At 40.0% G+C, this 5,000-nt stretch overlaps 1 protein-coding gene across 10 annotated transcripts in view; it reads right to left on the bottom strand.

Moving 5' to 3' along the window:
• The window catches only part of LOC147015001 (protocadherin-10-like), a 592,231-nt gene that overhangs the window by 401,296 nt on the left and 185,935 nt on the right, over positions 1-5,000 (bottom strand). The gene's annotated exons all lie outside the window — the stretch shown is intronic.

Below are 5,000 nucleotides of genomic sequence, written 5' to 3'. Positions count from 1 at the left end.
GTGAAGCATGGCCATTACCGTGAAATAAAAAACACAGAGAAAATGGTGCTTTGTGTTGAGGCGTAGTGGTGATGGTCATGTTTAACCCTCAACCAGTCAAAGATCCCCGAGGGGTTAAACACGGCAAGGTAAGTGTTGGTCTTATTTACTGTCTCCCACCTGTCTCTCTCTTTCTCTTTCCTCCCGCCTGCTCCTCTCCCCCCCCCACAATCCTCTCTCTCCACCCCTCCCCACCCTCTCTGTCCCCCTCCCCCTCTCTCTCTCTCTCCCCCTCTCCTAGTATTCCCGTCAGCGAAGCAACAGGTGGTGTGTATTTACTAATATGTATGTATGTATGTATATATATATATATATATATATATATATATATATATATATATATATATATATATATATATATACATACACACACACACATACATACTGTATATAAATGCGGTATAATTGGATCCGGTATTTCACCAAAATTGAATCAATTTTACAATATATTTATCTATATATATATATATATATATATATATATATATATATATATATATATATATATATATATATATATATATATATATATATATATATATATATATATATATATATATATACACTGTATATAATTATAGATACGAGAATGTATATATAGATAGATACGATACTGCATATGTATATGTATATATATATATATATATATATATATATATATATATATATATATATATATACATATATACATATATACATATATACATATATATATATATATATATATATATATATACATATATACATATACATATATATATATATATATATATATATATATATATACATATATACATATATACATATATACATATACAGTGGGGAGAACAAGTATTTGATACACTGCTGATTTTGCAGGTTTTCCCACTTACAAAGCACGTAGAGGTCTGTAATTTTTATCATAGGTACACTTCAACTGTGAAAGACGGAATCGAAAACAAAAATCCTGAAAATCACATTGTATGATTTTTAAATAATTAATTTGCATTTTATTGCATGAAATAAGTATTTGATACATCAGAAAAACAGAACTTAATATTTGGTACAGAAACCTTTGTTTGCAATTACAGAGATCAGACGTTTCCTGTAGTTCTTAACCAGGTTTGCACAGACTCCAGCAGGGATTTTGACCCACTCTTCCATACAGATCTTCTCCAGATCCTTCAGGTTTCGGGGCTGTCGCTGGGCAACACAGACTTTCAGCTCCCTCCAAAGATTTTCTATTGGGTTCAGGTCTGGAGACTGGCTCGGCCACTCCAGGACCTTGAGATGCTTCTTACGGAGCCACTCCTTAGTTGCCCTGGCTGTGTGTTTCGGGTCGTTGTCATGCTGGAACACCCAGCCACGCCCCATCTTCAATGCTCTTGTTGAGGGAAGGAGGTTGTTGGCCAAGATCTCGCGATACATGGCCCCATCCATCCTCCCCTCAATATGGTGCAGTCATCCTGTCCCCTTTGCAGAAAAGCATCCCCAAAGAATGATGTTTCCACCTCCATGCTTCACGGTTGGGATGGTGTTCTTGGGGTTGAACTCATCCTTTTTCTTCCTCCAAACATGGTGAGTGGAGTTTAAACCAAAAAGCTCTATTTTGGTCTCATCAGACCAGATGGCCTTCTCCCATTCCTCCTCTGGATCATCCAGATGGTCATTGGCAAACTTCAGACGGGCCTGGACATGCACTGGCTTGAGCAGAGGGACCTTGCGTGCGCTGCAGGATTTTAATCCATGACGGCGTAGTGTGTTGCTTATGGTTTTCTTTGATACTGTGGTCCCAGCTCTCTTCAGGTCATTGACCAGGTCCTGCCGTGTAGTTCTGGGCTGATCCCTCACCTTTCTCATGATCAGTGAGGCTCCACGAGGTGAGATCTTTCATGGAGCCCCAGACCGAGGGAGATTGACTGTTATCTTGAACTTCTTCCATTTTCTAATAATTGCGCTAACAGTAGTTGCCTTCTCACCAAGCTGCTTGCCTATTGTCCTGTAGCCCATCCCAGCCTTGTGCAAGCCCACAATTTTGTCCCTGATGTCCTTAGACAGCTCTCTGGTCTTGCCCAATGTGGAGAGGTTGGAGTCTGATTGATTGAGTGTGGACAGCTGTCTTTTATGCAGATAACGAGTTCAAACAGGTGCAGTTAATACAGGTAATGAGTGGAGAATGGGAGGGCTTCTTAAAGACAAAGCTAACAGGTCTGTGAGAGCCGGAATTCTTAGTGGTTGGTCGGTGATCAAATACTTATTTCATGCAATAAAATGCAAATTAATTATTTAAAAATCATACAATGTGATTTTCAGGATTTTTGTTTTAGATTCCATCTTTCACAGTTGAAGTGTACCTCTGATAAAAAATTACAGACCTCTACGTGCTTTGTAAATGGGAAAACCTGCAAAATCGGCAGTGTATCAAATACTTGTTCTCCCCACTGTACATATACATATACACATATACCGGCATTCCTCACTTAACGACCGAGTTCTGTTCTAACGACTAGGTCGTTAAGCGAATTGGTCGATAAGCGAGGATATATTTTTAAATATTTATACAGTAGTGTACTGTATGCTGTAATAAACAGAATAGAGGAAATCAGCACTAATATAAATTACTTCGGCCTAAATCACATTTGATACGGCGGCCGTGGGGTCTCCAAAATCTACGGCCACTAGCAATTATACGGCGGCCGCAGTATTTCCATGGTCACACAATGTAGCAGTCACATATGTTTTTATTTTTTGGGGAGCCGCACGGCGTATTTATAAACTGTGGAGACCGAAAACGTGGGGTTGCCGTACGGTCTTTGATTTGATGTCGCACGGTGACCTTAGGGCGTCCCTGTGGCGGCCATATAATTTTCAAGGCAGACACAAGGTGCCCGCAAGGCAAACGCAGGGGGACTGCAGGGGGCCCTCAGGTGAACGTGTGGCCAGACGGACGGTAACGAATGGGTTAATTATTATTATTTTTTTTTTACTAGTTTTTTTTTTTTTTCGGCTTGTCAAATTGCTACGGCGAACGGAGAAATGAAAAAAGTTATAACTCCACGTTTTAATTCCACGGCGACCTTACGGCCTGTAAAATATAGCCATACGGCGTAGGGCCACCTCAGAAACTCTGCGGCCACCGCACGTTTCTGTCAATTCAGAGGGCGTACGGCCGCCTATCCTCACCGTATAGCAAATGTGACTTAAGTCTTAGAAATTGTGGAGACCGAAAACGTGGGGTTGCCGTACGGTCTTTGATTTGATGTCGCACGGTGACCTTAAGGGGGCCCTGCGGCGGCCATATAATTTTCAAGGCAGATGCAAGGTAGCCTCAAGGTGCGCGTAAGGCAACCGCAGGGGGGCCCTAAGCCGAACGTGCGGCCAGACGGATGGTAACGAATGGGTTAATTTTTTAATTTTTTTTTTACCAGTTTTTTTTTTCCGGCTTGTCGAATTGCTGGGGCGAACGTAGAAATGAAAAAAGATAACTCCGCGCTATAATTCCAGGGCGACCTTACGACCTGTAAAATATAGCCAAACGGCATAGGGCCACCGCAGAAACTCTGCGGCCGCCGCACATTTCTGTCAATTCAGAGGGCGTGCGGCCGCCATATTCTCGCCGTAGAGGAAATGTGACTTAGGCCTGAGGTTTGCATACTGTAAATACAGGTAATCGTTTTTATTTATTCTGAATAAAGAAAAGGTCTAAAGGAAACTCCAACTTGATAACTTTGTTTTAATTTGCATAACTCTTACATATTACAGAACATAAAAATACAATCAGCAAAAATTATAAAAATGATGTACCAAAAAACATTAAAGTTATAAAAAAAAAGACATTCGGATTAACCTTTTAGTCATTGAATCCTTCAAAGTGTGGTAGTGAAATGGAAGGACTTGAGATGGCGAGGAAATGACGCTGAGACGCCGGGCTGCTGTTTCTACAACCAAAGTTCTCGTACAGCGTACAATACCGACTGGTCGAAGAGCTGGTCGTAAGTCCGAGCGGTCGTTAAACAGGTAGGTCATGATATATATATATATATATATATATATATATATATATATATATATATATATATATATATATATATATGTATATATATATATTTTATTCATGAATGGTTAGACCCTCTGTATATCATAAGTACAAGACAAATAATGGCCCATAATAGCGATTGCTACACAATTTGTGACCACCAAGGACCATCTACCACACGAGAGAATTGTCTATTGCCTTACTATATTAAGGACACAATTTTGTGGTTGGGAATAAAGATGAGTATAATCAGCTCTCCAACCTAAAGCAACATTGTGAAGTTACCGTCACATTGTGCTATACTGCAACCCTGAGGGGGCATCTCGTCGTCTGAATCAAGCCTTATGGACAATGATTCAAAAAGCCTCAAGCAGAAAAGATAGCATTGATTCAGACTGTCTCTTGATTCAGATAAGGCAACCTGTGGTATCCTGAGAGCTTTGTTTAGTATTTTTTGAATATTATGGTTTGAAGGAGTGGCAGTCCAGCAAGGACTGGTATAATTGATGGTAGTCTGGATGAACTGTTTGAAGGTTGTGAGAAGTGATTATTTGTGTTGTCCAAAGGTTTTATTAGTGAGCGCTTTTAGTGTGTTGATTTTGAGGTTCGCCTTGGCACTGAATAGATCTGTGTGTTGTGTAAAAGTCATATGTGTATCCAAGGTGATGCCCAGTATTTAACGTTGGATGTCTGCAAAGAAAAAGATGTTGATTGAAAAGGGTAATAGCTCGATGTGCATTTGATTCATGTCTGTCTGGGGTGAAAAAGGTGACAAAATATTTGGGTGGAGGTGTGATTCAGTTATGAACCCGTTTTGAAGATTGCAGAGATATTTTTGAAGGTGTTGGTAGCCTGACCAAATTGGAATGTTCTGAGGCAATGGTTAGATGATTTGCGTATGATCGAAGTAGTGAGTCTGCGTGAGGTAGTGAGGAAGTCATGGAGG

Source organism: Eptatretus burgeri, chromosome 12, assembly GCF_056783735.1.
Source record: "Eptatretus burgeri isolate ZD-2024b chromosome 12, Ebu_testis_v1, whole genome shotgun sequence".
NCBI classification, from domain to species: Eukaryota; Metazoa; Chordata; class Myxini; order Myxiniformes; family Myxinidae; genus Eptatretus; species Eptatretus burgeri.
Note: the sequence above shows the minus strand (reverse complement) of the source record. Positions and strands in the feature narration are given on the sequence as shown.